Below are 22,830 nucleotides of genomic sequence, written 5' to 3' on the forward strand. Positions count from 1 at the left end.
GAAAACCAGTATAGAGGTTTCTCAAAAAGACTAAAAATATACACACCACATAATCCAGCTACACCCCTGGGCATCTATCTGAAAGAATATAAGGAAGCATACAATAGGGACACCTGTACACCCTTATTTACAGCAGTACTGTAGACAATAACCAAGCTATGGAACTATGAAACTGGCTTAAGTGTATCCATCAACTGAAGAGTAGATAAAGAAATGTGGCATTTAAGGTTTTTTTTCTTTCTTTTCTTTTTTTTTTTTGGGTACACTCGTGGGGCCTGAACTCTGGGCCTGGGCGCTGTCCCTCAGCTCTTCAGCTCAAGGCTAGCACTCTACCACTTTAGCCACAGCACCACTTCTGGCTGTTTTCTTTTTGCTTATGTGGTGCTGGGGAATCGAACCCAGAGCCTTATGCATGCAAGGCAAGCACTCTACCACTGAGCCACCTTTCCAGCCCGGAAATGTGGTATTTATATCCAATGGAGTATTATTCAGCCATAAAGAATAAAATTGTGGCCAGGCACTGGAAGCACATGCCTATAATCCTAGCTACTCAGGGGCTGAGGTCTGAAGATTATGGTTCAAAACCAGTCTGGGCAGAAAAGTGTGTGAGACTCTTTAATGAACCACCAAAAAGCCAGAAAGTAGAGGTGTGGCTCAAGTGGTAGAGTGCTAGCCATGGGCCAAAAAGTTAATCAAGGGTATGAGGCCACCACAAAAAAAAAAAAAAAAAAAAAAAAAAAAAAGCCAGGCACTGATGGCTCAAGCCTGTAATCCTGGCTACTCAGGAGGCTGAGATCTGAGGATTGCAGTTCAAAGCAGTCCAGGCAGGAAAGACCGTAAGACTCCTATCTCCAATAAACCACCAGAAAATCGGAAGTGGAGATGTAGCTCAAGTGGTAGAGCACTAGCCTTGAGCTGAAGAACTGAGGGACAGCACCCAGGCCCAGAGTTCAAGCCCCATAACCGACAAAAAAAAAAGGTGAGGTAAGGAGGGGCTGGGGATGTAGCTCAGTGGTAGAGTGCTTGCCTTGCATGCATGAGGTGCCCTGGGTTCGATTCCTCAGCACCACATAAGGAGAAAAAAAGCCAGAAGTGCTGTGGCTTAAGTGGTAGAGGGCTAGCCTTGAGCTGAAGAGCTGAGGGGCAGTGCCCAGGCCCAGAATTCAGGTCCCATGACTGATTAACTAAAAAAAAAAAAAAAAAGAGGTACAGAGGGAAGGTGGGAGAGAAGGAGGGAAGAGGGAGAAAAGTGGAGAGATCAGAATGCAGATACTGTTCAAGAGAAGAAGGTAAGCCGGGCGCTGGTGGCTCACGCCTGTAATCCTAGCTACTCAGGAGGCTGAGATCTGAGGATCGCGGTTCAAAGCCAGCCCGGGCAGGAGAGACCGTGAGGGGGAGGAAAAAAAGACAATTTTAGAATATTTTTTGTGTTCACTTGTACTAGTCTGTACAATCCCTTCCACCCCCTCTAGATTAGAATACTGGGATATTTACTGGATTGGGAGTACTGCTATGGTGAGAAGGTCAGACAAGGTTTTGCTAAGGTAGTAGCAATGGCACCAACACCTAAATCTAAAGGAGCCACTCAGAGAATGAGAGTAAAGGGCCTGATGCAGTACCTAGAGCAGACAGTTCATAGAGGCTGGAAGTGACACTCCAGGTGGAAATGAGGACCGTACGACACAGTGGGCAGAGTTGAATCGTATAGGTTGATGAAAAACCTCAAAGGGGATAGCAATGAGGCTTATGCAAACATTGTGAATGTACTTAATGTTGCTCATTAATAGTACACTTGAAAATTGTTAAAATCATAAATTTAATTTCTTTTTGATGGTCCTGGGGCTTGAATTCAGGGCCTGGATGCTGTACCTGAGTTGCTTTTGCTGAGCTTCTACCACTTGAGCCACAGCTCCACTTTCAGCTTTCTGGTGATTTGGAGATAAAGAGTATCTAGGACATTGCTGCCTATGCTGGCTTCAAACCACAATTCTCAGATCTTGGCCTCCTGAGTAGCTAGGATTACAAACAGGCATAATGAGCTACCAGCACTCAGCATAAATTAAGTAAACTTTACATTGGAAAAATAAAGTTGAGAACATACATACACATGCATGTACACAGAAAGGCAGAGATAGGGAAGAAAGTAAGGAAATGAGGGAAGGGAGGGGAAGAAAAGAAAGAGGAAGGGAATAGCCGAACACTGGTGGCTCATGCCTGTAATCTTAGCTACTCTGGAGGCTGAGGTCTAAGGATCACCATTCAAAGCCAACCCTGGGCAGGAAAGTCTATGAGACTCTTATCTCCAATAAACCAATAGAAAACTGGAAGTGGGGCTGTGGCTCAAGCAATAGAGCACTTGCCTTGAGCTGAAGAGTGCAGGGACAACGCCCAAGCCCAGAGTTCAAGCCCATGACCAACAAAAAAAAAAAAAAAAAAAAAAGAAAGAGGAAGGGAAAGTAAGGGGGAACCAGCCAGCCTAGGTTTCCTGCACTGACCAAAGAAAGGCAAGTGCCAAGTCTTGCTGAGGAGGGCAGGTGGGCATTACCTCTGCCAGCCTTTTCTCTAGATTCCCAAGGCCAAGAAGCCACGTGGGGTCTCAGTGCCTATTCTTCCTAGGAATTAAAAGTTACAGCTTAGTGACATCAGATGGGAGGGGTCAGAGCAGAACTATGGTACCTAGCACTGGCTTCTCTGCAGCCACTCCCTATCAAACTCATCCTGACCATGTTATCTTTGCTGAGGTAATGACCAACCTCAAAGCCCAAAAGCTTACAACAGAGACCTGTCAACATTTTCCATAAAAGGCTAGAGAGTGAATACCTTGGACTCTGTGGGGCAGTATGGTCCCCCTTGTATGACTCAGCTTTGCAACTGCTGCATGATAACATCCGTAGGCAAGGTATAAATAAGTGCTGGGCACTAGTTGCTCATGACTGTAATCCTAGCTACTCAGGAAGCTGAGATCTGAGGATCATGGTTTGAAACCAACCCTGGTTAAGTCTGTGAGACTCTCTTTTTTTGTTAGTCATGGGCCTGAACTCTGGGCCTGGGCGCTGTCCCTCAGCTCTTTACCTCAAGGCTAGTACTCTACCACTTGAGTCACAGTGCCACTTCCGGCTTTTTCTGCTTATGTGGTGCTGAGGAATTGAACCCAGGGCCTCATGCATACGAAGCAAGCGCTCTACCACTGAGCCACCTTCCCAGCTGGAAATTTTTTTAAAATTATTTTTAATTATTTTTTTTGGTCCGGTCGTGGGGCCTGAACTCTGGGCCTGGGCGCTGTCCCTCAGCTCTTCATCTCAAGGTAGCACTCTACCACTTGAGCCACAGCACACTTCTGGCTTTTTTTTTCTGCTTTGTGGTGCTGAGGAATCGAACCCAGGGCCTCATGCATGCAAGGCAAGTGCTCTACCACTGAGCCAACTTCCCAGCCCTATTTTTAATTTTTTGCCAGTCCTGGCCTGAACTCTGGGTCTGGGTGTTGTTCCTCAGCCCTTCAGCTCAAGGCTAGTGTTCTACCACCTGAGCCACAGAGCCACTTCCAGCTTTTTCTGTTTTTGTGGTGCTGAGGAATCGAACTCGGGGCCTCAGCAAGCAAGGCAAGCACTCTACCACTGAGCCACCTTCCCAGCCCTGTGAGAGTCTTATCTCCAATAAACTACCAAAAAGCTGGAAGTTGGAGCTGTGGCTCAAGTGATAGAGCACCAGCCTTAAGCAAAAGAAGCTCAAGGACAGTGCCCAGGTATAGAGTGCAAACCACAGGTCCCAGGACCGTGTGTGTGTGTGTGTGTGTGTGTGTGTGTGTGTGTGTGTGTGTGTGTGTGTGTGTGTGTGTGTGTGTGTGTGTGTGTGTGTGTGTGTGTGTGTGTGTGTGTGTGTGTGCCACACACAAAACTAGCCTGGTATAGAGTGCAAACCACAGGTCCCAGGACCGTGTGTGTGTGTGTGTGTGTGTGTGTGTGTGTGTGTGTGTGTGTGTGTGTGTGTGTGTGTGTGTGTGCCACACACAAAACTAGCCTGGGAGATGAATCTAAAAGACTTTAATCAATCAGCAGAGTGTGAATTGGAGGCATGACTTACATGCTAGAGCACCAGCTGCAAGTGAAAAAGCCAGGTGAGATTGAGAGCTCAAAGCTCTGAGTTCAAGCCCTAGTCGTGGGTCCTGTGTGTGCGGACACACACCGCTGTCTTCTACTCTCTAACCTATCTATTCTCTATAAATATCTCCCAAGGGTAAAATCCTAAGTTGAGCTCCTGAAGTCAGCTCCTCTTTTTTTTTTTTTTTGTCGGTCGTGGGGCTTGAACTCTGGGCCTGGGTGCTGTCCCTCAGCTCTTCAGCTCAAGGCTAGTGCTCTACCATTCGAGTCACAGCACCACTTCTGGTTTTCTGGTGGTTTATTGGAGATAGGAGTCTCACGGTCTCTCCTGCCCAGGCTGGCTTTGAACCTCGATCCTCAGATCTCAGCCTCCTGAGTAGCTAGGATTACAGGCGTGAGCCACCAGCACCCGGCAAATGTTTCTTTCTTTTTTTATTTTTTTATTTTTTGGGGGGGGGTCCGGTCATGGGGCCTGAACTCTGGGCCTGGGCGCTGTCCTTCAGCTCTTCAGCTCAAGGCTAGTGCTCTACCACTTGAGCCACAGCGCCACTTCTGGCTTTTTTTCTTTTTGCTTACGTGGTGCTGAGGGACCCAGGGCCTCGAGCATGCAAGGCAAACGCTCTACCACTGAGCCACCTTCCCAGCCCAGTCAGCTCCTCTTGTTCTAAAGATTTACAAATTAAAAGACACAACTGCCTCATACCCAAAAGGCAATGGTGGAACAGGCAGGATAAACACTGTTAGCCTTCCTGTTCAAAATAGAGGAAACACTACACAAATGAATCACTGGGCCCTATGATTCTGAAATCCAGTTAAATAGAAACTCTTTGGTTAGGACTTAGAGCCCAGGATAATTATCCATCCGGCTTTTGGTTCTACCTCTGAACTGAGTTCTGTGCTAAGTCATCCTTTCTTTTGCAAGAAAGATAGGCCATCTTTGCAGTTGTGTATCTCACTAGAAATGTTAGGTCAGATGACATCTTTCCATTTGGTACTAGCTCTGATTCCTTCAACACAAGCTGGCATGTTCTTCTGAACTTTTTTTTTTTTTTTTTTGGTCGGTCATGGGGATTGAACTCTAGGCCTGGGCACTCTCCCTGAGCTCTTCAGCTCAAGGCAAACACTCTACCACTTGAGCCACAGTGCCACTTCCAGTTTTCTGGTGGTTAATTGAAGATAAGAGTTTCACAGGGAATTTCTTGCCTGGGCTTGGCTTTGAACCATGATCCTCAGATCTCAGCCTCCTGTGTAGCTAGGATTACAGGCATGAGCTACGAGCGCCTGGCTTGCTCTACCACTTTGAGCCACAGTGCCACTTCTGGTTTTCTGGTGGTTAATTGGAGAGAAGAGTGTCATGGACTTTCCTGACCAGGCTGGCTTTGAACCCCTATTATCAGATTTCAGCCCCCTGAGTAGCTAGAATTTCAGGCATGAGCCACTAGCACCTGTCATTTCTTAATTTTGGCATCATTTGCCACCCAGAAAGACTGGGGATTTTCAATCAGCAAGCTTTATCTTCCTTTTGTTTAATACTTCTTCAACTCATCTCTCTTCTCTGACATTTTAGAACAAGTTCTCACATTTTACTATAAGCAGCAAGAAGAAAGATTGCAGTTCCTTCAATACCCTGCTGCGAAACCTCCTTAGCTTTATAAGTTATTAGGTACATTTTCTACTTTTCACCTTACCTCCAGTATCTAATAAGGTATTTAGACATTGCCACAAGTCCTCACTTGTAGCTTCCTCAAAGGCCCAAGGAACTTGGAAAGCTCTTCAAGCTTTTACCTTGAAGTTCTTTTGGCTTCTAACCACTGTCTAGTACCAAAGTTACATTTTTAGATTATTGTTATATGTCTAGGTATCAGCATCTGTGTAAATTATCTATTACTGCATAACTTAATGTATTAAAACAAGCATAGGGCTCAGGGTGTAACTCACTTGCCAAGCAAGTGTTTCATGTAGGGAAGAAGAGAAGTGGGGGAAGGAGTAAGAGAGGGAAGGAAACTAGAAAGGAAGAGAAGGAAGGAGAGCAAGGAAGGAAGGAAGGAAGTAAGTACTATTCAAGGTTGTAATGGTCAGAAGTTCAGCATTTAGCTGGGCAGTGACAACTTAGTCTCTCATGACATTTCTGTCAAGCTATTAGCAGGAACTGCAATTGGCTGAAGACCGTCTGGGTCCACAGCTCATCCCCACTCAGTTAGTTGCCTTTTCCCAGAGCAACACATTAAAGCCAGATGAGTAGGAAGATGGGTGGTATACCTTACATACCTAGGGCTCTGAGAGTGCACACCATCATTTCCATTTTATTCCATTCTTAAGAAGCAAGTTGCCAAGTCCAACCCATATTCATGTGGAAGGGAATTTGGGTCTACCTCTTGAAGGGAATGGTGTCAAACTCTGTTGTCACTTTATAATCACTGTACCTAAAGTGGGTACTGGTAGCATACAGATATTAATCCTAGCTACTCAGGAGGCTGAGATCTGAGGATCATGATTCAAAACCAACCAGGGCAGAAAAGTCTGTGAGATTCTTACATCCAATTAACCACCAAAAGAACCAAAAGTAGAACCATGGCTCAAATGGCAGAGTACCAACCTTAAGCAAAAAAGCCATGCCAGCCATGAGTGGCTCATGCATGTAATCCTAGTTACTCAAGAGGCTGAGATCTGAGGATTGTGGTTTGAAGCCAGCCCAAGCAGAAAAGTCCACAAGACTCATCTGTAACAAACTATTCAGAAAAAGCTAGGCCCTCCAGCTTAAGTGGTAGAGCACTAGCCTTGAGCACAAAGAGGCTCAGGGACAGTGTCCAAGCCTTGAATTCAAGCCCCAGGACTTCCAACACCACCCAAAAAAGCCAACCCAGAATGAGGCCCTGAGTTCAAGGCCTCTGTGTGTATACCTATGACACATATACACAAACCCTGAAAAAGCCTCACTATACCTATTTGTGCTTTTCCCCTGGCCCTCCAACTGCAGGGGAGTAGTGAAGTCAACATTTTTCCTATCTGGGAGATATTCTCTTTGAGCTTGTTTGAATTCTTACAAATGCAGCTCACAAAATTAAAAAAAAATCTAACTCTTTTTCTAGTTTTTTTTTCTCTCTCTCTGAATGAATAGCAATTGAACTACCATCCAATTCCCCAAGTCAAAGGATAGTTGTCTTTATTCCTTTCTCCCTCATTCCCCATAGTCAAGTAATTGTACAGCTCTACTTTGTGTAGGCCAGGGCACTGTCCCTTAGCTTCTTGCTCAAGATTGGTTTTCTACCATTTAAATCACAGCTCCATTTCTGGCTTTTTGATGGTTAATTAAAGATAAGAGCTTCATGGACTTTGCTGCTTGGGCTGGGTTTGAACCAGGATCCTTAGTTCTCAGCCTCCTGAGTAGCTAGGATTACAGGTCTGAATCACCAGGACTCCTCTTTTCTCCTCTTCCCTCCCCTTTCTCCCGTTTCCTCTTTTTCTTACCTCCTCCTGTGAGCTGTTGGTAGTAGTAGAGTTTGAATACAGGACCACAGGCTTGTTAGGCACTCTTCATTACTTGAGGCATGTCCCAATCCTCTCCTTGATTCCCTCATTTCTCCCAATCTCCTCTGTTCCCACTCTACTTCAATCTTGCCTCATCTCAAACATAGTCAGACCATGGTCATCTACCCTTTCTTCCTTCCCATTTATTCCACAGTCATTTTTCCCACATATTTACCTTATCCAGTCACACACCTTACCCAGCTAAAAACATGTTAATAGCTCCAGAGTTCTTAACATGGCCCACAAAGCCATGCTCAACTATCTCATCCCCTAGCAGACCTTCTCATGTTAGTCTTGTGAGGCTTTTACACTAGGGTCCTTCCAAACACTCACCTTTATACATTTGTTCCTTCTAGGTTCAGTGTTCCTAACTGCTCATACCTAGGCTTGTTGATTCCCACTCCAGATTTCCAATCAAGGTAACTTTCTCAAGAAAGCCTTCCCCAAACAAGCCCCTTCTTTTTTATTTGGGGGGGGGGGGGTCTGGTCATGGGCCTGAACTCTGGGCCTGGGCGCTGTACCTCAGCTCTTCACCTCAAGGCTAGCGCTCTACCACTTGAGCCACAGTGCCACTTCCGGCTTTTTTTTTTTTTCTGCTTATGCATGCAAGGCAAGCACTCTACTACTGAGCCACCTTCCCAGCCCCACAAGCCCCTTCTTATATGACAGTTTCCTATCCCATCTATGTTCTCCAATTTACTTATTTATTTTTGATTGTGAGGTTTGAAATCTGGGTCTGGGTACTGTCCCTCAGCTCTTCAACTCAAGGCTAGTGCTTTACCATTTGAGCCACAGCGCCACATCCAGTTTTCTGAGTGGTTTATTGGAAATAAGAGTCTCACGAACTTTCCTGCCCAGGCTGGCTTTGAACCATGATCCTCAGATCTCAGCCTCTTGAGTAGCTAGGATTACAGGTATGAGTCAATGGTGCTCGGCCTGTTGTCCAGTTTTTGAACAATACATTTATTTGGTTACCATCTATCTCTGCTAGCAGAGTACAAATCCCATGAAAGCAAGAGTCAGGTAGAGATTTTGCTTATTGTATTCCTGACCCATAATAGATGCTGAGTATGTGAACATTGGAATTAATTTTCTTCCTTAAAAATTTAAGCTGGGGGCTGGGAAGTTGGCTCAGTGGTAGAGCTCTTGCCTTGCATGCCTGAGGCCCTGGGTTCGATTCCTCAGCACCACATAAGCAAAAAGAAAAAAGCCAGAAGTGGCGCTGTGGCTCAAGTGGTGGAGCATTAGCCTTGAGCTGAAGAGCTGAGGAACAGTGCCCAGGCCCAGAGTTCAGGCCCCACGACCGGACCCCCCCAAAAAAAATTTAAGCTGATGGCAGATGCCAGTGGCTCATGCCTGTAATTGTAGCTACTTAGGGGGCTGAGATCTGAGGATCATGGTTCAAAGCCAGCCCAGGCAGGAAAGTTCATAAGATTCTTTCCCCCAATAAACCACCAGAAAACCGGAAGTGGCACTGTGGCTCAAGTGGTAAAGCGGTAGCTTTGAGCTGAAGAGCTCAGTGACAGTGCCCCAAACCACAGTTCAAGGCCATGACTAAAAAAACAAAAAAAATTACACTGGAGCTGGGAGCTGGTGGCTCATGCCTGTAATCCTAACTACTTAGTAGGCTGAGATCTGAGGACCATGGTTGAAGACAGTCTGTACAGAAATATCTCTGAGACACTTATTTCCAACCATCAGAAAACCAGAAGTGGCACTATGGTTCAAATAGGAGAGCGCTAGCCCAGGCCCTGAGTACAAGCCTCAGGACCAGAAAAAAAAAGAAAAGAAAAAAAAAAGCAAGCTGGCTAGTTGCTGGTGACCCACGCCTATAATCCTAGCTACTCAGGAAGCTGAGATCTGAGGATCGCGGTTCAAAGCCAGCCTGGGCGGGAAAGTCCATGAGACTCTTATCTCCAATAAACCACCAGAAAACTGGAAGTGGTGCTGTGGCTCAAGTGGTAGAATGCTAGCCTTGAGCTGAAGAGCTGAGGGACAGCGTCCAGGCCCAAAGTTCAAGCCCCAGCTCCCCCCCACCCAAAAAAAAAAAAGAATAAATAAAAGCTGAAGAAATTTATGGAAGTACATTACTTGCAGGTGTGTAAATATCACAATGAAACTCCTTTGGGCAATTAAGTTATGCTAATAAAAATTACTTTATCTCCAATAAGTCACCAAAGATCTGGAAGTAACACTGTGGCTAAAGTGGTAAGAGTACTAGCTAGCCTTGAGTGAAAAAGTTCAGGGAAAGTGCCCAGACCCTGAGTTCAAGTCCCAGGACTGGTACATGTACACATACACACACACACACACACACACACACACACGGACACAAAATTATTGATGAAACCAAAGTAATAAACTCTCTTCAATATGACTAAGACTTAGGAGACAAACTAATAAAAAATTAAACCTATGCTTTGGAACTTGGAGTCTTTTCTCTAGCTTTACTATGATACAATATTTCTCAGCACGGGATTCCAGTATAAAGAGATAGAAAGTAAATTTAGTTTATACAACTTGGGTTGCTGTAGTGAGTGGATCTGCAGCAATTTACGATTTTAACAAATCAATAAGCCTGGTGTTTATCCTAAATCTTTAAGTATTGGAGATGGAATACGTCAGAAGAGAAAACGCTGCGCCACAAAACATCGTGTTAGAAAACATGAGATCTGCTATACCACTTGTATATAAACTATACAAGACCTGTTAAAGGATTTGTGTATTAACTGAGGATTCATGTCCTTGTGTCTCAGCTTCAGCAAGGTTAGACTGGTCTGAAAGACCTGCTGCTTCAGATGGGGGTGAGGGGGAGAGAAAGTCCTGGGGGGACCTCAGAAACATTTGACGTCGCTAAACTTGAGTACAATTGTCACATGTGCTTGTACAATAATGTCGCACGTACTTATACAGTAATTGTGGGCGCGCCTAAATCCCTCCCTCTCTCCTAAACCAATTTCTCCACATCCTAGAAATCCAGCCCTTCTGCCCGCCGGAGGCGCCTTTCCCAACGTTAAGTACAATGTTAAATTGACGAGAGGGGGAAAAAAATGATCCGCAGCCCAGGGCTGGGAGGGAGGGGGGCGGAATCTGGGTGCCCGGGTGCCTGCGGAGGGTGCAGCGGGGCGTGGGCTGGGGCCGGAGGAGTGGGCGAAGCCGCTGGTTGGTGCCTGGAATCTGTGCGTTGCCCCTTTAATTGTGTCCCCGGCCCTCGGGCGTTTCTGCCCAACGCCCACGTCAGCAAATACCTTTTGTTTCTCTCCCGTTGGGGCTACTAGTTTTAGGGCGCCAAGCCTCGGCTTCGGAAGTGTGTGGTGGAGGTGGGGGTGTCTCTCCCCGGCGCCGGGAATCGGGGAGCTTCCCTCCGGCAGTGCGCGCGGCCGGCCAGGGCGCCGGGGCCGGCGGTGAGTGGCAGGGCGAGCCCGGGCGGCGGGCGGCGGGCGGCGGGGCGTCGGGGCTGCCCGGGGCTGTCGGCCCGGGCCGGGTCTGTTAGCGGCGCCCACGTTCGCGTTCGCGGCGTGGGGAGGCGGCCCCGGGTTCGTCGCCCGTGGGCTTCTCGTCCCCGGAGCGGCGGGAGGCGCTGAGGCGAGCGGGCGCCATTTGCAGCCGTGGGGCGCAGCGCGGCGGCGGCGGCGGCTGAGGAGACTCGTGAAGGGCGGCGGGCGGCGGCTCGGGCTCCGAGGGCTGGAGACGCTTACAAAGGCGCGGGCGGCGGCGGCTGAGGAGACGGAGGAAAGGCGGCGGGCGGCGGCGGGCACCGACTCCATCCCGAGCCCGTCCGCGGCCCTTCGGTGCGCCCGGCTGGGGCTGCGGGACAATGGCCGCGCCGTCGCCGCCCGCCGCCCATCGCCCATCGGGAGTCTCCCCAGCCGCCGCCGCCGCCACCCGGCCCGGCCCGGGGAAAGGCGGGAAGGCGCCACCGCAGCGTCGGGGCGGCGGCAGGGAGCCGGCGGGAGATGGAGCCGGGCGTGTCCGGAGCCGTCGGGCGCCAGGACTCAGGAAGGTCCGGGGCCGGGCCGGGCCGGGCGCAGGGCGGGCGGGATCGGACGGGACGGGAGCCCGGTTACCCCTGGGCGTCCTCCACCCTCAGCTTTAGCATCCCGGTGCGCCAGTCGTGGGCTCAGCACCGAGCCCAGATGGCGGCGGCCAAGCCCTGAGCCCCGGACGCCCCGCGCCGCCCGGACGGAGCCTGCGTGCGGGTCGGCGAGCAGCCTCTCCCGACCACAGGCGCTCACCCTTGCCTGCACTGTGACCGGGAGCCATGATGCACGCGCTTGCAGACGTGTTTGGAATCGGGTCCGCGCCTAGCGGGCTCCGCATGGCGCTCGCCCGTGTCACCTGTGCTCCGAAGAGATAATTCTATTTGCAGAACTTCATTAGGTGGAGTGCTTTCCGCGGTATGGAATATTCCACTCGACTTCACACAAAACCCGCCACCTGGTCAGGTGGGTGCTTATTCCGCTGGGCCAAGGGAACACGTGCCTGCTAAGCCCGGAGTTTAGCCCCAGGCCCGCGGCCCAACCCTGATGACTAGCCACAAAGCTCCCAAATCCTTCACTTTATCACTTCAGTCTTACTTTTCCACGGAGCACAGTTTCTAATAGGTTTAGCCCTTTCGGTGACAGTTAATGACATGTTACTTATGTCAGTTGTTTTCTTGTGCACGCTCCTGGGCATGCTTGTACTGGGACTTGAACTCGGGGCCGGGGTGGTGTCCCTTAGCGTTTTCACTCAAGGCTAGGACTCTACCACAGTGCCACTTCTAGTTTTCTGGTGATTGATTGGAGATAATAATAGTCTCAGGGACTTTCCTGCACCCGCTGGCTTCAACCACGATCCTCAGATCTCAGCCTTCTGAGTAGCTAAGATGATAGGTGTGAGCCACCAGCGCCAGGCTGATGTCAGGTTTTTGATACTCCTAAAGAAGTTTATGTTAACTTCTCTGCTCAAAGTTGAAAGGTGTCTTCTTGCTTCAATGGCTCCTCACATACCAGGCCCAAAACACAGGCTTCATAATAGTCTCCCTGAATGAGTGTCACATGTCCTGCTGTAGGTCTTCTGACCCATCTCCCGTTGCTCTGCCCACTCCTCCTTGATGTTCTCCCAACACCTTGCTAGCTCCACCTGAGGACCTTTGCACATGCTCTTCTGAATATTTACCTTCCTCAAATGCCATCTTTTCCGTGAGACTTCCAAATATGTTTTGATTCTAAGCATTTGAATACTTATTTATTTTTGTCCGTTGTGGGGCTTGATCTCTAGGCCTGGGCACTGTCCCTCAGCTCTTCAGCTCAAGGCTAGCAACTCTACCACTTGAGCCACAGCACCACTTCAGGCTTTTTCTGCTTTGTGGTGCTGAGGAATCGAACCCAGGGTCTCATTCATGCAAGGCAAGTGCTCTACCACTGAGCCACCATCCCAGCCCAAGTATTTGATACTTAATTCTGTCTTTCCTGTCTTAGTTCTCTTAGTCCATTTGTTCTGCTGTATATAACCAAAGACCCAATAGTTGGTAATTTACTTTATTTTTATTTATTTATTTTTCTGGGTCCAGTCGTGGGCCTGGGCACTGTCCCTCAGCTCTTCACCTCAAGCCTAGCGCTCTACCACTTGAGCCACAGCGCCACTTCCGGCTTTTTTCTTTTTGCTTATATGGTGCTGAGGAATTGAACCCAGGGCCTCAGGCATGCAAGGCAGGGGCTCTACCACTGAGCCAACTTCCCAGCCCCCAGCCCATTATTTTTAAATTCATTAATTTATTTCAGTGGTATGGGGATTGAACTCAGGAATTCTCATTTGCTAGGCAAGAGCTGGAAATTTATAAAAAAGAGGTATTTATTTCTCACAGTCCTGAATGGTGGAAAAGTCTAAGATGAAGTTGCCTGCCTTGCAGGCTATTCTGTGCTTCCAAGAAGATACCTTGTTGCTCCATTCTCTACAGGAAGTGACTACTGTGTTTTTGCTAGCAGAAGGGATGGAAGGGGCCAAATAATTCCCACAAATCCTTTTATAAAGGTGTTAATCCATACAGGAGGGCAGGGATCTATGGCCTGATAACTCTGAAAGGCTCCACTCCTAGATGATTGTTTCAACTTCACTTTTAGAGGGGATATATATGTTCAAACTGGAGCTTTTCAATGTTTTTGTACTTGACTCTAAATCTTCCCAGCCAAAGGATACATTTACCATTCCAGTAAACTGAATTCAGGGTACAGGGACTTGTGTGTGTATGTGTGGTTCTGGGGTTTGAACTCAGAGCCTTGTACTTATGGGTCAGGTGGTCTCCCACTAGAGTCTGCCACCAGCTCAGATCCAAGGATCGTGTTTGTGTGTGTTTATTAGAGATAAGTCTCAGGACTATTCTGCTCAAGCTTTGAACAGTGATCCTCAGATCTCAGCCTTCTGCTTAGCTAGGATTACAGGTGTTATACATTTGACTTTGGGTATATAATGGATATAATGTTTCAAAAGCATTAGTTTAAGAAAATCTGAAAAGTATCACCCATTGTATTTTATTATTTTTTGTCAGTCGTGGGACTTGGAACTTTGGGCCTGGGTGCTGTTTCTCAGCTCTTTAGCTCAACGCAAGCTCTCTACTGCTTGAACCACAGCTCCACTTCTGGTTTTCTGGTGGTTTATGTAGATTAGAGTCTCATAGACTTTCTTGCCTGGGCTGGCTTTGTACCGTGATCCTCAGATCTCCGCCTCCTGGTTAGGATTAAAGGCATGAGCCACCAGCACACAGCTATCACCCATTTTTTTTTTTTTTTTTTTGTTGGTCATGGTGCTTAAACTCTGGGCTTTGGCGCTGTCCCTGTGCTCTTCAGCTCAAGGCGAGCACTTTACTGCTTGAGCCACAATGCCACTTCTGGTTTTCTAGTAGTTTATTGGAGATAAGAGTCTCACGGGGGCTGGGAAGGTGGCTCAGTGGTAGAGTGCTTGCCTTGCATGCCTGAGGCCCTGGGTTCGATTCCTCAGCACCACATAAGCAAAAAGAAAAAAGCCAGAAGTGGCGCTGTGGCTCAAGTGGTAGAGCACTAGCCTTGAGTTGAAGAGCGGAGGGACAGCGCCCAGCCAGAGTTCAGGCCCCCCCCCCAAAAAAAAAAAAAAAGAGTCACACGGACTTTCCTGCTCTGGCTGGCTTTGAACCGTGATCCTTAGATCTCAGCCTCCTGAGTAGCTAGGATTACAGGTGTAAGCTACGGGCGCCCGGCTATCACCCATTTTTATGACTTAATTTTCGATAAAAATTAACCCTTACCTGGATACTGGTGGCTCAATCCCTACAACTGACCAAGAAACAAAAACAAAACAAAAAACTCTTGATATACTAGCGGTTGGGCTGGGCATGGTGGCTCAGTGCTAGAAACCCAGCTGTACAAATGTCAGAGATCAGATGGTATTGTGGTTCAAGGCTAGCCCAAGCAATCCACCTGCCCCCCCCCCCCACTCCCCATCCTTTGTGTTATAGTGTGTGCTTACGCACAGGAGGCATTAGCGGGGGTAGTCTAGGCTGGCAAAGTAAGAAAATGTGAGATCCTATTCCCCAAATAACTAAAAGCAAAAACGACTGGGCCCATTCTTCAAGTGGCAAGAGTGCCTTCTAGCAAACATAAGGCCCTGAATTTAACCACTAATACTACAAAAAAAAGATAAAAAAATTAAAAAATACTTGTAATTATTATATGTCCTGTAGAGTCAGTGTTATCAAGTTATAATTGCCTCTATGGATAGAACAATTTTTTTTTTTTTTTTGGCGTCAGCCGTGTGGCCTGGGTGCTGTCCCTCAGTTCTTCAGCTAGTGCCCTACCACTTGAGAGCCACAGCACCACTTCCAGCTTTTTCTGCTTATGTGGTGCTGAGGAATTGAACCCAGGGCCTCATGCATGCAAGGCAAGTACTCTGCCACTGAGCCTTCTTCCCAGCACGGATAGAACAATTTCTGTGTTCTTTAAAAAGTTTATTTTTGCTCCTTCCTGTCTCTTACTGCCATTGAAAGGTCTTAATATATATATATTGCCGATCATGGGGTCTAAACTCTGGGCCTGGACACTATCCCTCAGCTCTTCAGCTCAAGGCTAGCACTCTACCACTTGAGCCATAGCGCCACTTGTGGCTTTTTCTGCTTATGTGGTACTGAGGAATCGAACCCAGGGCCTCATGTATGCAAGGCAAGCACTCTACCACTGAGCTGCCTTCCCAGCCCTTCTTTTTTTTTTTTTTTTTTTTTTTTTTTTTTTGGTCCGGTTGTGGGGCCTGAACTCTGGGCCTGGGCGCTGTCCCTCAGCTCTTCAGCTCAAGGCTAGCACTCTACCACTTGAGCCATAGCACCAGTTCCGGCTTTTTTCTTTTTGCTTATGTGGTGCTGAGGAATCGAACCCAGGGCCTTACGCATACAAGGCGAGTGCTCTACCACTGAGCCAACTTCCCAGCCCCCAGCCCTTCTTAATAAATTTCTTACCCTCTGTTTTGGGGGGTGTATGTGCTAGGGATCAAACCATGACCTTGTACATTCCCAAATGTCTAGTCCTTCATTGTTGGGCATATTTTAACAAATGCCTTAAGTCTTTAAATAGGTCTTCCACATCCTTGTCCCTCATGCCAGTTCCTTTCCTTCATATGGTCTCGGGTTTCTTTCAGGTATGCAAATTGTATTATCATATCAACAATACATAAGAATTATTTATTCCGGTTGTCACTGTGCTTGCATCTCCTTAGTGATGAGCAAAGAGTGTAAGAATTAGCCATGCTGGCTTTGGGCTCAGTCTGCCTATAATCTTGATTGCTTTGCTCCTTGTGCAATCTTTGCCTCTGTTTCTTTACCTAAACAATGGGACTCACAATAGTATTTATTTAATAAGGTTGTTGTTGAAGTTCGAAACATGTCAAGATTATAGGCATGAGCCACTGGCACCAGCAAGTTTCCTTTATTTAGCTTGAGGTTTTAAAAAGGTTCATTCCTGTAGTATATATCAGTACTTTCTTTTCTGGGATTTGGACTTAGGACCTTCCTTATTATCAGGCATTCTACCACTTGAGTTATGCCCCAATAGGGTCTCATATTTATGTCCAAGTGAGCCTGGACAGTAATCTTCCTATTTACATATCCTCTGAAGCTAGAATGATCGGTGTGCTTCACCATGCCTAGCTTTTTTTTGGTTGAGATGGACGTCTTCTGACCTTTTTGCTTGGGTTGGTCTTGAACCCGGTCCTACCCATCTCAGCCTACAGAGCAGAGGATTTCAGGTGTGAGCCACCAGACAGGCAATGATGGTACTCTTAAGTATTTATATACAGTCTTCTGTATGGATAGATGTTTTCATTTCTCCTGGATATTTACCTAGTGGTAGAGATGTTGAATTGTATGGTAAATTTTATGTTTGTTTTTTTGAGAAACTACCAGAATTTGCTAAGTGGCTGCATCATTTTACATTCCTATTAGGCATTGTGATTTCATTGTATGGCTTATGCTTATTTTGTTTGTTTGGTTTTTGCTAGTCCTAGGACCCTGGGCACAGTCCTGAGCTGCTGCTTCTTTTTTTTTTTTTTGCGGGGGGGGGGGGGGGGGGGGGAGGGGGGAAGGTCCAGTTGTAGGGCCTGAACTCTGGGCCTGGGTGCTGTCCCTCAGCTCTTCAGCTCAAGGTGAGTGCTCTACCACTTGAGCCACAGCGCCACTTCCGGCTTTGTTCTTTTTGCTTATGTGATGCTGAGGAATCGAACCCAGGGCCTCAGGCATGCAAGGCAAGCGCTCTACCACTGAGCCATCTTCCCAGCCCCCCTGAGCTTCTTTTGCTCAAGGATAGCACTCTATCACTTGAGCCTCAGCGACACTTCTGGCATTTTCTGTTACGTGGTATTGAGGATTTGAACGCAGGGCTTCATACATGCTAAGCAAGCATTCTACCACAAAACCACATTCCCAGCTCCAGTGTTTGTTGTTTCACATTAAAAAAAAAAATGTCGGGCACCGGTGGCTCACGCCTGTAATCCTAGCTACAGGGGAAGCTGAGATCTGAGGATCTGGGTTCAAAGCCAGCTCAGGCAGGAAAGTCTGTGAGACTCTCCTGTCAATAAAGCACTAGTAAACCGGAAATGGCACTGTGGATCAAGCGGTAGAGCGCTTGCCTTGAGCTGAAGAGCGCAGGGACAGCACCCAAGCCCAGAGTTCAAGCCCTACCACTGACAAAAAAAAAAAAAAAAATTAACAGTGGTGATGCATGCCTGTAATCTCAGTACTATAAAGGCTGAGACAGCCGGGTGCTGGTGGCTCACGCCTGTAATCCTAGCTACTCAGGAGCCTGAGATCTGAGGATCTCGGTTCAAAGCCAGCCCGGGCAGGAGAGACCGTGAGACTCCTATCTCCAATAAACCACCAGAAAACTGGAAGTGGCGCTGTAGCTCAAGTGGTAGAGCGCTCGCCTTGAGCTGAAGAGCTGAGGGACAGCGCCCAGGCCCAGAGTTCAAGCCTCACGACCTACCAAAAAAAAAAAAAAAAAAATGCTGAGACAGTAAGATCTTCTTTTTCTTTTTTTTTGTTGGTCATGGGGCTTGAACTCTGGGCCTGAGCGCTGTCCCTCAGCTCTTCAGCTCAAGGCTAGTGCTCTACCACTTGAGCCACAGTGCCACTTCCAGTTTTCTGAGGTTTATTGGAGATAAGGGTTTCATGGACTTTCCTGCCCAGGCTGGCTTTGAATTACAATCCTCAGATCTCAGCCTCCTGAGTAGCTAGGATTACAGGCGTGAGCCACTGGTGCCTGGCAGTATGATCTTGAGCTCTTGATTGGCCTAGGGTACATAGCAAGATTATCTCAAACAAAACAAAACAAACAAAATTGTTCAGCCTGGGCATGATGGCACTTGTGAGTAATGCCAGCACTTGGGAGGCTGAGGCAGAAAAATGAATTTGAGGCAAGTCTGGGCTACATAGTGTGACTTTGTCTCAAAAAATGCCAAAGGGGCTGGGAAGGTGGCTCAGTGGTAGAGCGCTTGTCTTGCATGTATGAGGCCCTGGGTTTGATTCCTCAGCACCACATAAGCAAAAAGAAAAAAGCCGGAAGTGGCACTGTGGCTCAAATGGTAGAGCACTAGCCTTGAGCTGAAGAGCTGAGGGACAGCGCCCAGGCCCAGAGTTCAGGCCCCACGACCGGACCCCCCCCCCCCCAAAAAAAAAAGCCAAAATAGCCTAGTGGTATCTAGTCTTTTTTTTTTTTTAATTTAATTTAATTTTATTTGAGAACATACTGTACAGAGGGGCTACAATTACATGGGCAGGATAATGCATACATTTCTTACCAAGTGGTATCTAGTCTTGACTTGCATTTTTCCTAATAACAAAATAAAATCTCTCCTCTCTTGCGGTTGGTCTTATTCTATTATGTTATTTAATCCTCTTTTGTTTTTGTTTTTGTGCCAGTCCAGGGGCTTGAACGCAGGACCTATGCCTGTCCCTGAGCTTCTTTTGCTCAAGGCTAGTACTCTAGAACTTTAGCCACAGCTCCACTTCCAGCTTTTTGGTGTTTAATTGGCAATAAGAATCTCAGACTGGGCTGGGAAGGTGTCTCAGTGGTAGAGTGCATACATGAGGCCCTGGGTTCGATTCCTTAGCACCATTTAAGAAGAAAAAAAAAAGGCCGGAAGTGGCGCTGTGGCTCAAGTGGTAGAGCGCTAGCCTTGAGCTGAAGAGCTGAGGGACAGTGCCTAGGCCCAGAGTTCTGGCCCCACGACCAGACCAAAAAAAAAAAAAAAAAAGAATCTCAGACTTGGGCTGGGAAGGTGGCTCAGTGGTAGAGGGCTTGCCTTGCATGCATGAGGCCCTGGGTTTGATTCCTCAGCACCACATAAGCAGAAAAAGCCAGAACTGTGATCTTTAAACCTCAGTCTCTTGAGGAGCTAGGATTACAGGTGTGAGCCACCATTGCCCAGCTTCATTCTTAAAAATCTACCAAAAGGGCTGAAAATGTGGTATTTAGTGGTACAGTGCTTGCCTAGCATTTATGAAGCCCTGGGTTCCATTCTTCAGTACCATATAAACAGAAAAAGCCAGAAGTGGTGCTGTGGCTCAAATGGTAAAGTACTAGTTTAGCAAAAGAAGCTCAGGGACAGTGCCCAGGCCCTATGTTCAAGCCCGAGGATTGGGGGGAAAAAATCTATCAAAAGGAAAAAAAATTATTAAAAAAACTTACCAATGGCTGGGAAGGTGGCTCAGTGGTTGAGCACTTACCTAACATGCATGAGGCCCTGGGTTCTATTCCTTAGCACCAGATAAGCAGAAAAAGTGGGAAGTGGTCCTGTGGCCCAAGTGGTAGAGCGTTAACCTTGAGCTGAAGAGCTCAGGGACAGCGCCCAGGCCCAAAGTTCAAGACCCAAAACCGACCAAACAAAACAAAACAAATCTATCAAAAGGGTTCCTATAAAGTGGAAGAGCTTCATAGTCTTTCTTGTCATCCCTGAAGAATTCTGTTGTTTATATAGTTGCATTTAGCCCTTTCTAGAATATTCTTTGCCCTGTTTATCATATATGAATTTGTATCCATCCATCAAGACTCAATCCATACGTGTCTTTCTGACACCTGGAAATTTAGAGACCATCATTTACTTCCTGGGGTTTAAAATTCCTTCCTACTGCATTTTTTTCATTGTGTTGTAACATAGTTTAAAAGCCTCTTTTCAGCCAGTGGCTCATGCCTGTAATCCTAGCTACTCTGGAGGCTGAGATCTGAGGATCACGGTTCAAAGCCAGCCTGGGCAGGAAAGTCCCTGACATTCTTTTTTTGTTTGTTTGTTTTTTGGGTCCAGTTGTGGGGCCTGAACTCTGGGCCTGGGCGCTGTCCCTCAGCTCTTCAGCTCAAGGCTAGTGCTCTACCACTTGAGCCACAGCGCCACTTCTGGCTTTTTTCTTTTTGCTTATGTGGTGCTGAGGAATCAAACCCAGGGCCTTATGCATGCAAGGCAAGCGCTCTACCACTGAGCCAACTTCCTAGCCCCGTCCCTGACATTCTTATCTACAATCAATAACCAGAAGTGGCACTGTGGCTCAATTGGTAGAGCACTAGCCTTGAGCTGAAGAGCACAGGGACAGCGCCCAGGCCCAGTATTCAAGTCTCATGACCAATAAGGGAAAAAAAAAACAAAAAAACCAATAACCTCTTTTCTTCTGTTTCCTGATTACTCAGAGCTGCTTTTTTTTTTTTTTTTTTTTTTTTAATTGGTCATGGTGATTTAACTCAGGGCCTTGGCACTGTCCTTGAGCTCTTTTTGCTCAAGGCCAGTGCTTTACCACTTTGAGCTACAGTGCCCCATCCATGCAACTTATTTAAATAAATATAGATTTACTTTTTTATTTAGGTGTTTTGAAGTAGGATCTTACTATCTTGCCCAAGCTGGCCTGGAACCTTCAGCTTTCCAGGTGCTGGGATTGCAGTTGTATATCACTATTCCTGGCTTAAATGAATATTTATCATGTATTTCAGGAGATATGCCTGTTATATTAAAAAAAAAAAAAAGCACTGAAACATCTATTTTTCTCTCTCTACAGGACAATCCTCCTTGTGTGGGTGGTGTTTGACTTGAAATTTTCACTCCAGCTGATTTTTCAGGGTTTCAAGAGCAGCATTCATAAATTTCCAGGTATGAAAAAAGTGGGATTTTTTTTCTTTTGGTGTGGAATTGAAGCCAGAGCTTGAGCATGCTAAGTATAAATTCTACCACTGAGCTCCCTACCTTTATTCCAGGTATGAAAAAAATTTAATTCTTGATATAACTCATTTAAACATGTACATAATAAGTAAAATTTTTGCACTTTTTTATTTTATATATTGGAGAAAGGATTTACTAAAAGTAAATGAAGCCAGGTGCTGGTGGCTCATACCTGTAATCTTAGCTACACAGGAGGCTGAGATCTGAGGATTGTGATTTGAGCCAGCTCAGGAAGGAAACTCTGAGACTCTTATCTCTATCTTATCTCCCATTAAACACCCCAAAAAAAGCCAGAAGTGGAGCTGTGGCTCAAGTGGTAGAGTGCTATCCTTGAGCAAAAAAGCTCAGGGAGGGGCTTGGAAGGTGGCTCAGTGGTAGAGCGCTTGCCTTGTATGCATGAGGCCCTGGGTTCGATTCCTCAGCATCACATAAGCAGAAGAAAAAAAAAGCCAGAAGTAGTGCTGTGGCTCAGGGGTAGAGCGCTAGCCTTGAGCTGAAGAACTGAGGGACAGTGCCCAGGCCCAGAGTTCAGGCCCCACGTCGGGACTCAAAAAAAAAAAAAAAAAAAGCTCAGGGACAGTGTAGTGTGCAGGCCTTGAGTTCAAGTCCCAGGATTGGCACAAAAAAGTAAATTAAAGCATCTTGTTTTGATTACCCTCTTTTAGAACTATAGCATATCCTTCTTCATGTTTGCTAATTTTAATTCAGTGCCTCTCTTGTATATGCATCATTTTCCTTCTACCCTAAACAAAGACTCTTGTAACAAGGAACTAGATATGATCTATACCAACCATTTCAATTTGCCAACTAGGAAATTTAGCCTAGAAAGGGCAAGTTACCTATGGACATAGAACTAAATTAGTGCTAAAATTAGTGCCAGGGTTCTGGTATCTTGGAGTCACTGTTAAGTCCCGTTTTCTATAAATGATGGCAGTAATCACCTTGCTGACTATGGCTATGTGACATTAGATGAGACAGTGCACACTGTTGGTTGTGCCCTCTGACCTTTCATTTTTTACTGCTCCTTTCTAGAAACTTCTGCTCTGGCTCAGATGTCATAAGGCTCTGCTAATTCCCCCTGTTCTCTGTTATACTGTCTTCTCTTCTGCAGCCTGCTTCCCAGTCATGGATGATCCTCCAGGTTCTTATCTCAACCCCTTCCTTCCTGTTAACAGCTTAATTGCTATCTGCCTATGTCTCCTAAGTTGCTATCTTCAATTGTATGTCAGATCCATATTTCCAGTGGTCTTATGGCTATCTCTATCCAATTTCCCATTCACTGTAAGACACATGAAAACTGGGCCATTGCTTTTCTTCTTTTTTTTTGGTCAGTCATGGGGCTTGAACTCTGGGCTTGTGCGCTGTCCCTTAGCTCTTTAGCTCATGGACTTTTCTGCCTGGCTAGCTTTGAACTGTGATCCTCAGAACTCAGCCTCCTGAGTAGCTAGGACTATAGGCGAGAGCTACGGGCACCCGGCTTCCATTGCTTTTCTTCTAAAAACAAGTCTTC

General features: G+C 46.8%; 1 protein-coding gene across 3 annotated transcripts in view; it reads left to right on the forward strand.

The window, feature by feature from the left end:
• The first annotated feature begins 10,776 nt into the window (after positions 1–10,776).
• Zbtb8a (zinc finger and BTB domain containing 8A) overlaps positions 10,777–22,830 on the forward strand; it is a 64,359-nt gene continuing 52,305 nt past the window's right edge. For 2 of the 3 annotated variants that reach the window (XM_070008823.1, XM_070008820.1), the window contains exons 1-2: positions 10,777–11,029; positions 21,160–21,251. The gene's annotated coding sequence lies outside the window, so the exon portion shown is untranslated. Of the gene's footprint in view, positions 11,030–11,759; positions 12,071–21,159; positions 21,252–22,830 lie in introns of those variants that run through there. The other variant, XM_070008822.1, reaches the window with a different exon arrangement.

Source organism: Dipodomys merriami, unplaced genomic scaffold (assembly GCF_024711535.1).
Source record: "Dipodomys merriami isolate MVZ:Mamm:240054 unplaced genomic scaffold, mDipMer1.0.p SCAF_71, whole genome shotgun sequence".
NCBI classification, from domain to species: domain Eukaryota; kingdom Metazoa; phylum Chordata; class Mammalia; order Rodentia; family Heteromyidae; genus Dipodomys; species Dipodomys merriami.